The sequence below is a fragment of the Mauremys mutica genome, chromosome 8 (assembly GCF_020497125.1).
Source record: "Mauremys mutica isolate MM-2020 ecotype Southern chromosome 8, ASM2049712v1, whole genome shotgun sequence".
NCBI lineage: Eukaryota > Metazoa > Chordata > Testudines > Geoemydidae > Mauremys > Mauremys mutica.
The window spans coordinates 29712810-29723891 of record NC_059079.1 but is presented as its reverse complement, the minus strand read 5'-3'; positions in this window follow the sequence as shown (position 1 = coordinate 29723891).

Below are 11082 nucleotides of genomic sequence, written 5' to 3'. Positions count from 1 at the left end.
AGATGTAAGCAGAGTCTGAATGAGCTCTCCCCTGACATCTAGTGGTGAGCTGTGGAAAAAGACTTCAGACGCAAGAGAGCTCAGATTTTGACCCTCTGGAACAAGGAGAAAGGGGACAGGTTTATCATGCAAATAAAGCCACAGGTTAACCCTAAAATACCAAACCCCCAAGGGAGTGGTTAAACTGAAAGCCTATGTTAAGGAAGACCCTGAGGTCAAGAAAAAGCTGCAAAGGTTCAAAAGGGATATTGAACAAGCTGACCTAAAGAATGATTTGTCTAAACCAATGACTTGGCACGACAAAAATGTTTGTAAATGTACCCTTGTGACAGAACTGATATTAATGTTTGTCATAACTATAAAGGGAAGGATAACAACCCTCCTGTGTACAATACTATAAAGTCCCTCCTGGCCAGAGACACCAAAATCCTTTTACCTGTAAAGGGTTAAGAAGCTCAGGTAACCTGGCTGACACCTGACCCAAAGGACCAATAAGGGGACAAGACACTTTCAAATCTTGTTGGGGAGAGGCTTTTGTTTGTGCTCTTTGTTTTGGGTTTTGTTCTCTCTTGGGATGAAGAGGGACCGGACATCAATCCATGCTCTCCAAATCTTTCTGAACGAGTCTCAAACTTGTAAGTAACAGCCAGCCAAGGCGTGTTAGTTTTATCTTTGTTTCCTCAACTTGTAAATGTTCCTTTTCCTAGAGGGTTTACCTCTGTTTGCTGTAACTTTGAACCTAAGGCTAGAGGAGGTTCCTCTGGGCTCTTTGAATCTGATTACCCTGTAAAGTTATTTTCTGTCCTGATTTTACAGAGATGATTTTAACCTTTTTTTTCCATTAAAATTCTTCTTTTAAGAACCTGATTGATTTTGTCATTGTTTTAAGATCCAAGGGTTTTGGATCTGTGTTCACCAGGACTAAATGGTGAGGGGATACTCTCAAGCTTTTCCTTTTCACCCAGGAAAAGGGGTGTAAGGATTGGGGGAGGGGGGAATTAGTCTCAAATCTGCCCAGGAAAGAGGGAGGGGGAGTTAGAGACTAGGGAAATATTTGGGGAAAGGCAGAGTTCCAAGTGGCTCTTCCCTAAGATTTGGAACACACTTGGTGGTGGCAGCTTACTGTAAACCTAAGCTGGTAAATAAGCTTACGGGCCTTTCATGCGGGTCCCCACATCTGTACCCTAGAGTTCAGAGTGGGGAAGGAACCCTGACAATGTTATTGCTAATGATTGTAACTAACTTGTTGGTGATACCAAGAACTGTAAAAATGTACAATGTGCAGGTCTTTTGGAAAAGCCCTGGAACATGTTAAGAGTGGTACATAAGAGAAACCCTTCTGATTATGCTGTTTGGTTCTACAAGAACACACTTTGTGTTAAAAAGCCTAATAATGTTGTGGCTTCACAGCTAATGCATAGACATGTTTCTAAAACTTTCCACAGCAGAAAAACCACTACAAGCTTGAACTGCTGTGCACGAAGGGAAACTGAAGTACAACAGGTCACAGCCTCCATGGCTGAATGCCAAAGTAAGTGCTCTCTGAAGAACACTAATGGCTATGTTAATTTGGCCTTACAAATAATTCAATGTAAACACAGCTCCTATCAATCTGGGGAGATCCTTAAAGTGTATCTGGGAGCTCTAATTTTGCCCTTTTAAAATAAAAATATTTAAATATATGAATCATAGAATCTCAGGGTTGGAAGGGACCTCAGGAGGTCATCTAGTCCAACCCCCTGCTCAAAGCAGGACCAAACCCACCTAAATCATCCCAGCCAGGGCTTTGTCAAGCCTGACCTTAAAAACCTCTAAGGAAGGAGATTCCACCACCTCCCTAGGTAACCCATTCCAGTTCTTCACCACCCTACTAGTGAAAAAGTTTTTCCTAATGTCCAGCCTAAACCTCCCCCTCTGCAACTTGAGACCATTACTCCTTGTTCTGTCATCTTCTACCACTGAGAACAGTCTAGATCCATCCTCTTTGGAACCCCCTTTCAGGTAGTTGAAAGCAGCTATCAAATCCCCCCTCATTCTTCTCTTCTGCAGGCTAAACAATCTCAGTTCCCTCAGCCTCTCCTCATAAGTCATGTGTTCCAGCCCCCTAATCATTTTTGTTGCCCTCCGCTGGACTCTCTTCAATTTATCCGCATCCTTCTTGTAGTGTGGGGCCCAAAACTGGACACAGTACTCCAAATGAGGCCTCACCAGTGCTGAATAGAGGGGAATGATCACATCCCTCTATCTGCTGGAAATGCCCCTACTTATACAACCCAAAATGCCATTAGCCTTCTTGGCAACAAGGTCACACTGTTGACTCATATTCAGCTTTTCGTCCACCGTAACCCCTAGGTCCTTTTCTGCAGAACTGCTGCCCAGCCATTCGGTCCCTAGTCTGTAGCAGTGGATGGGATTCTTCCGTCCTAAGTGCAGGACTCTGCATTTGTCCTTGTTGAACCTCATCATATTTCTTTTGGCCCAATCTTCTAATTTGTCTAGGTCCCTCTGTATCCTATCCCTACCCTCCAGCGTATCAAACACTCCTCCCAGTTTAGTGTCATCTGCAAACTTGCTAAGGGTGCAGTCCACAGCATCCTCCAGATCGTTAATGAAGATATTGAACAAAACCGGCCCCAGCACCGACCCTTGGGGCACTCCACTTGATACCGGCTGCCAACTAGACATGGAACCATTGATCACTACCCGTTGAGCCCGACCATCTAGCCAGTTTTCTATCCACCTTACCGTCCATTCATCCAGCCCAGACTTCTTTAACTTGCTGGCAAGAATACTGTGGGAGACTGTATCAAAAGCTTTGCTAAAGTCCAGAAATAGCACATCCACTGCTTTCCCCTCATCCACAGAGCCGGTTATCTCATCATAGAAGGCAATTAGGTTAGTCAGGCATGACTTGCCCTTGGTGAATCCATGCTGACTGTTCCTGATCACTTTCCCCTCCTTTAAGTGGTTCAGAATTGATTCCTTGAGGACCTGTTCCATGATTTTTCCAGGGACTGAGGTGAGACTGACTGGCCTGTAGTTCCCTGGATCTTCCTTCTTCCCTTTTTTAAAGATGGGCACTACATTAGCTTTTTTCCAGTCATCCGGGACCTCCCCCGATCGCCATGATTTTTCAAAGATAATGGCCAATGGCTCTGCAATCTCATCGGCCAACTCCTTTAGCACCCTCGGATGCAGTGCATCTGGCCCCATGGACTTGTGCTCGTTCAGCTTTTCTAAATAGTCCCGAACTACTTCTTTCTCCACAGAGAGCTGGTCACCTCCTCCCCATATCGTGCCGCAGAGTGCAGCTGTCTGGGAGCTGACCTTGTCTGTGAAGACAGAGGCAAAAAAAGCATTGAGTACACTAGCTTTCTCCACATCCTCTGTCACTAGGTTCCCTCCCTCATTCAGCAAGGGGCCCACACTTTCTTTGACTTTCTTCTTGTTGCTAACATACCTGAAGAAACCCTTCTTGTTACTCCTAACGTCTCCGGCTAGCTGCAACCCCAAGTGTGATTTGGCCTTCCTAATTTCATTCCTGCATGCCTGAGCAATACTTTTATACTCCTCCCTGGTTATTTGTCCAATCTTCCACTTCTTGTAAGCTGTTTGTTTGTGTTTAAGACGAGCAAGGATTTCACTGTTGAGCCAAGCTGGTTGCCTGCCATATTTACTTTTCTTCCTACACATCGGGATGGTTTGTTCCTGCAACCTCAATAAGGATTCTTTAAAATACAGCCAGCTTTCCTCGACTCCTTTCCCCGTCATGTTATTCTCCCAGGGGACCTTGCCCATCAGTTCCCTGAGGGAGTCGAAGTCTGCTTTTCTGAAGTCCAGGGTCTCTGTTCTACTGCTCTCCTTTCTTCCATGTGTCAGGATCCTGAACTCGACCATCTCATGGTCACTGCCTCCCAGGTTCCCATCCACTATTGCTTCCTCTACTATTTCTTCCCTGTTTGTGAGCAGCAGGTCAAGAAGAGCTTTTCCCCTAGTTGGTTCCTCCAGCACTTGCACCAGGAAATTGTCCCCTACACTTTCCAGAAACTTCCTGGATTGTCTGTGCACTGCTGTATTGCTCTCCCAGCAGATATCGGGGTGATTAAAGTCACCCATGAGAACCAGGGCCTGTGATCTAGCAACTTCTGTTAGTTGCTGGAAGAAAGCCTCGTCCACCTCATCCCCCTGGTCTGGTGGTCTGTAGCAGACTCCCACCACGACATTACCCTTGTTGTTCATACTTCTAAATTTAATCCAGAGACTCTCAGGTTTTTCTGCAGTTTCATACTGGAGCTCTGAGCAGTCATACTGCTCTCTTACATACAACGCAACTCCCCCACCTTTTCTGCCCTGCCTATCCTTCCTGAACAGTTTATATCCATCCATGACAGTACTCCAATCATGTGAGTTATCCCACCAAGTCTCTGTTATTCCAATTACATCATAATTCCTTGACTGTGCCAGGACTTCTAGTTCTCCCTGCTTGTTCCCCAGGCTTCTTGCATTTCTGTATAGGCATGTAAGATAACTCACTGATCGTCCTGGTGTCCCAGTATGGGGCAGGAGCCCTCCCCTCTTGCACTCCCCTACTTGTGCTTTCTCCCGATATCCCACTTCCCCACTTACCTCGGGGCTTTGGTCTCCTTCCCCCAGTGAACCTAGTTTAAAGCCCTCCTCACCAGGTTAGCCAGCCTGCTTGCAAAGATGCTCTTCCCTCTCTTCGTGAGGTGAAGCCCGTCTCTGCCTAGCAATCCTTCTTCTTGGAAGACCATCCCATGGTCAAAGAATCCAAACCCTTCTCTCCGACACCATCTGCCTAGCCATTCATTTATTTCCACGATTCGACGGTCTCTACCCTGGCCTTTTCCTGCCACAGGGAGGATAGACGAGAACACCACTTGCGCCTCAAACTCCTTTATCCTTCTTCCCAGAGCCACGTAGTCTGCAGTGATATGCTCAAGGTCATTCTTGGCAGTATCATTGGTGCCCACGTGGAGAAGCAGGAAGGGGTAGCGATCCGAGGGCTTGATGAGTCTCGGCAGTCTCTCCATCACATCATGAATCCTAGCCCCTAGCAAGCAGCACATCTCTCGGTTTTCCTGGTCAGGGCGGCAGATAGATGACTCAGTCCCCCTGAGGAGAGGTCCCCGACCACCACCACCCTCCTTCTCCTCCTCTTGGGAGTGGTGGTCATGGAACCCCCATCCCTAGGACGGTGCATCTCATGCCTTCCAATCAGTGGAGTCTCCTTCTGCTCTGTTCCCTCAGATGTATCATCCACTCCACTCTCTGCACTAGTACCTGCGGAGAGAACATGAAAACGGTTGCTCACCTGCATCTGTGTTTGTGGTACATGGATGTTTCTGGTACTCTTTCCTCTTCTGGAAGTCACATGCCGCCAATTATCCTCGCTGGCCTTCTGTCCCCACTGTGTAGCCTGCTCTGAATCTTCAGAACATTGTGCCTGCTGAAGCCGATCCTGAAATCCTCATTTTCTTTTATGGAACGCAGGGTTGATATTCGTTTCTCCAGACCTTGAATCTTCTCTTCCAATATGGAGATCAGCTTGCACTTTGTACAGACAAAGTCACTTCTATCCTGTGGAAGGAAGACAAACATGGCGCATCCTGTGCAGGTCACAACAGCGGATAGCTCAGCATCCATAGTCTCTTCCTTCTAAGAGCTTCCTTACTTGTGGCAGAAGCTACTCAGAGAAACCTGCGAGAGGGGGGCCTCAGTAGGCTCTCTCCAGGCGAACTCCCAAGCAAACTCATTCTGTTTCCCTCTCTGCTGTTTGCTGCTCAGCTGGGTCGCAGCTGACTGCCTTTTTATAACAGTCAGGCCCAGCTGGAACAAAGCACTCCCAATTCACACTGTTCAAACAATCAAGCTCACGGTCAAACTGCCAAACTGTCCCCTCAACAGACACTCAGATACTCACCAGCGCAGTCCCCCTAAAGCAGCACTTGGCGTACCTCTGCTCAGACAGATCCCAGGCAAACTCCTTCTGTTTGCCTCTCTGCTGTTCACTGCTGGGGTCATTAGCAAAGCCTTTGTGTTGTGATGTCCCACAATGGCCCATTTGGATTCAATTGTCCTTCCTGATGGGCAGGAGGTAACACCTTCTGTAAGGATTCAGCATTTTACATTAGGTGAAGCTTTTTCCCTGGTTGGTGAGTTAACCGAAGAAGTGGGTATTCACCCATGAAAGCTCATGCTGCAAAACGTCTGTTAGTCTATAAGGTGCCACAGGATTCTTTGCTGCTTAATCAGAACAATCATTTTACAGTTACGGGGCAAACATGTAATATGACCTTGTAGCATGGCATAGGGTCAGAAATAGGATTAATACATGCAACAACTTACAAACATTTCCTAAATTCTAAACACTAAAAACATTGTCATAAGTCCAGTACCCATCTTAACCCTGCTAACACACAGGCAAGTGGGTCTGGTTGTCAGCAATTAATTTGTCAGTGCTTGGCTGAGGCCTAAAGCCCTGGCAGAGTTGACATCTGGTTTGCCAGCGTCACTGTTACACATAGAGAACAAAATCCTAACACACTTTCTAGAGCCTAAGCTTCATTACCAAGCCATTTCCCTGTCTCCTACAAGATTGATTATCTCAGCCTGTAAATAGGTGCCCCTTGTGAACCATCCAGTCCTTCATTCACACATGACAAACTCAAGTGAGATAAGTATCCCCCCACAAAAAAAGTATCTCTCCACCCGCCCCATACCTGGAGTACGTGGATTACCATTTGGTGACTTGCCTTAACTCACAGACCTAGAGATGATAATTGCCAGGATCTGTACATACCTGTTCTCCTATTTTGCATACAGACGTCTCAACGATTACGGTGACCAGTGTGAGACAGTCTTTCATTAGCGCCCTCATGTGGATGCTTTGCTGGACTAGTATGTCCAAGGGGATCCCTGTATCTCTGAGATGCCCCTGTGCCCTCGACCAGTTGCCATCAGCAGGGACTTGGGTCACCGATAGATTTCTGGTTTACGTGGCAACCTGCCAGGAAGATTTTTTTCCCCTTTCCCTATCTCGCTGTGCATAGGCTGGGAGCTGAACACCCTGTGCAGGGGCAGGGGGCCTCAGCCCAATGCTGGGCCCTAAGCAGAGCTGAGGGGTCAGTGAGGGGGTTGTGCTGGGTCCTGCCTGGTTTGAGAGATCAGGGAGGGGCTTAAGTTGGCAGCTTTGGGCTTGACCACCCTACCCGGGGGGGGGAGGGGAAGAACTTGGCCTTGTGGTGGGCCCAGGGAGGGAGGGGGAGGCACTTGGTCTCATGGTGAGACCTGTCCGGGTGGGAGAGGATCAGGGGTGGAGGGGATCATAATGGGCCCTACCCAGAGGGGAGAGGATCAGCGGGGAAGGGAACTGTGGTGGGCCCTGCCCAAGAGGGAGGGGATCGTGGTGGGCCCTACCCGGGGTGGGGGAGAGGATCGTGGTGAGACCTGTCCAGGAGGGAGAAGATTGTGGTGGGCCCTGCCTGGTGCAGGGGGAGAGGATCGGGGAGGGGGAGAGGATCGTGGTGATCCCGGCCCAGGGATGAGGGTGCTCTGGCCTGCGCCAGACGTTATTGACATCGGTGCATGTGGCAGCCACCCTTCGTCCAGGCTGTGAGACAGTCACTCAGAGAGCGGGGAGCTGCACTGTGCATCCCACTGGGGCATTAACTCTGAGCCCTGCAGGGGGGGCGGGGACTCTGCCAGCCCTCCCTGGCAGGGGGTTTGTGGGGTGGGAGCAGGAGGGTAAGAGCCCAGCATGCCTCCCCCTCCCCACCCAAGACACCCAGGCTGCCGAGGTAAATATGGGGAAGGCCCCACTGCCAGCTCTGTGGGAGAAAAGGGACACTGCTGCTGCTGCTCCTGGGGGTGGGAAAGGGGGGCCCATGGTTCTGCCCCATCTCTCTGGGGCAGGTGGCGGGGTGTGTAGTAAAATGGTCTTGGCAGAATTGCCCAGAATATTATGGGATGGAACCTTGCCCTACTCTGCCTTGGATTGCTAGCTCAGCCTGTGCTATCCTGTGCCACTTACTGCCTATTTTAGTCACGGGGAACCCCTCCCCTCCCCCCCACAACAACAACACTACAACCCCCCCGTTGGAATTCACACACACACAGGTGACAACTGACTCAGTTGCTTGGAGGGTGCTTGACCCCCCCCACTCACTCCACCCTTTCCCCCAAACCTCCATCCCCACCCACTCCTCTTCCCAGCCCAGCTCTGCCCCAGGGCCTGCCCCCACTCCACCTGTTCCCCCAAGCACGCAACCCTGCCTCGCCTCTTCCTGAACCCACCCCACCCCCTCCCACCCCTTCCCTCCGCTCTCCACCCCCTCTACACCAGCGATAAACAGCTGATCACTGCGGGCGGGTGGCACTTGGACGGTGGGGGAGGCACTGATCCACGGGGCTTCCAGGGCCTGTACACGCACATTCTGTGAGGATGCATTTAAATGAAGCCGCAAGTTCCCAGCAGGCTGTCTTGAGCACTTATTTTCATTGCACTGAGCAGTCACTTTACAACATTGGTGATGAGGAAAAACGTAAGACTAGCGAGTGATGGGAAAATTGAAGTTTCCTATAGAAAGTGAGGCTCGGCATTATCTATGGAGAACCAGAGCCAGTAATTTCCTTGTAAATGAGATTATAAATATAAGACAAACAGAGTGATATTCCTCAGGGCTGCTTAAATAAAACCTACTCCCTCTTAAGGAGTTTGTTGCACTCCCAGGAAGCAGGAGGTAAAACTTCAGAAGACCTGCAAGAGGTCTGAACAGAGAAAGCACAGACACCACAGCCAAGCGTTTCTGTAGAACATTTCAAGTGTCATGGCAGAGTGAGGAGCAAGGTGAAACCGTAGCTGTGTCTGTGGAAGAACTAAAAATATTAGCCGACTAGCACTCGGTTGGAAATGTCCTATGTGCTGCAGGGGAGATTAGTAACACCACAAACCAATGAGGGAATTCAAAGACGATGTCTGACAGAAGGGGATGTAACCTGGCCCAAAGCAACAGACTGAGCAACAGCAGTGGAAGCAGCAGTTAAAAAACGTACAAGCTTTTTATTTAGAATCAAAGTGACTCAGGCGCCTGAGAGGTGTTTCCGCATCAGTTTGTAACTAAAATGGCAGAATCTCAAGCCCTGGAGGGCAGGGCCGGATTTACACTTTATGTGCCCCTGGGCACTGCATCTTCAGCCCCCCACTCACCTGCCTACAACTGTCCTTCATGTTGCACACACAGTTTTAGAAAGTAAAGTGCCCCTAGAATGCCCAGTGCCCCATGACATGTGCCTACAATGCCTATTTGGTAAGCACCAATGGTATGTCTACACAGCACACTAAGCCGGGGCTCTGACTCATGTTTAAGACCAAGCCACTTCTGTCCACATAGAAGTTAGTTTGACTCAGGCCTGCAAAGCCTGCTAGGGAGTGGGGTCACAGCCAAAGTCCCACTGTTATGGAAGTCAGAGCCCAAACCTTTTCTAGTGTGGATGCAGCTCAGCTCCATGTCACCAGACTTGGGTGTGGAGAGTCTGCCAACACTATCTAACAATCCCCAGGGACTGCACTTCCCAGCCCTTCAATTCCAAAACTTGCCATTTGTTTCCCAGGAACCTTAGGTAACATGGGGATACTGATAATGGCAGGTCCAACACAGGCTGGTCTGGCCCCTCTCCTCAACAAGGGGTCAGCTGCTGCTCTGGCGGTGAAAGGCTCTTGGTATCTCCTCAACCTCCAGGCCTTGTAATGTCCTAGGGACGATCTCCCTTTGGGTTCCTCACCAGGACATTGGTTATTCCTTCCCCTGAGCATCCACCCTTAAGACTGGAGACTGGCCACGTCCCAGGGCTTTGGGAGACGAGTCAGAGCTGCGGGACACCAGTGTGGTGCTGAGGTGGGCCAGCTACTGCTCTCAGTTACCCGGGTGCAGGGCAGGAGTAACTCTACTGAATTCAATGGGGTTATGCCTGATTTTTCTGTGGAATATTCCAGCTGCTGGGGGGTGGTTCCTGCTCCCTTCTCTCACCTCGAGGAGCAGCAATCAGCTGTTTGTAATGAACCAGCAGCTTCCTCTCCCATGTGAAGGCTGCAGTGTCTGGAGCTGGGCGGGAGCAGGGAGGTGTTTCAGACACACAAGGCTCCGCTTTCCCTCCACATTCTTCATTGCTGTGTAGGTGGGGTCGGACTGAGCTCCCCTCTGACGTGGAGTGATGAGCTGGGGGAACAGACTCCAGGAGCCGACTGTGTTTGCCTAAGCACCCTACTGTGCCTAGGAACTCAGCACAGGGAGCTGCTGTGCCAAAGTGCCCCCTTTTGGTGGGTGTCGGGTTACAAATCACTTTAGTAGGGAGTGCAGGGGAATGGCAGGTTGTCACCCTGACTGTGTGAGGAAAGGGCAGCAGAACTGTGCGTAGCCTGCCCTGAGTGACGCTCACTCGCTAAACAGGGGGGTAGGGATGCCAAATCCCCTGAGAGTGAGAGAGAAAGAGGGTGGGGACAAGTGTCTGTATCCGGGGGTGTGGGCTCTGCTTAAAGAGTCCTAGACACAATTTGACCCTCTCCCTCCCCACTGTGTAAAGGCAGAGCTGACCAGACATACTGGAGCATCTTTTTTTGTTAACAGGTTTCAGAGCAGTAGCTGTATTAGTCTGTGTCAGCAAAGAGAATGAGGAGTACTTGTGGCACCTTAGAGAATAAAACGTTTATTTGGGCATAAGCTTTCGTGGGCTAAAACCCACTTCCTCAGAAGCATTCAGTGAAAAATACAGTAGGAAGATATATATAAACAGAGAACATGAAAAAATGGGTGTTGCCATACCAACTGTAACGAGGGTAATTAATTAAGGTGAGCTATTAGGTGAGCTATTATCAGCAGGAGAAAAAAACTCTTGTAGTATAATCAGGAGGGCCCATTTCCAACAGTTGGCAAGCAGGTGTGAGTAACAGTAGGGGAAAAACGAGCCTGGGGAAACAGTTTTTACTTTGTATAATGACCCATCCACTCCCATTCCTTATTCAAGCCTAATTTAATGGTGTCTAGTTTGCAAATTAATTCCAATTCT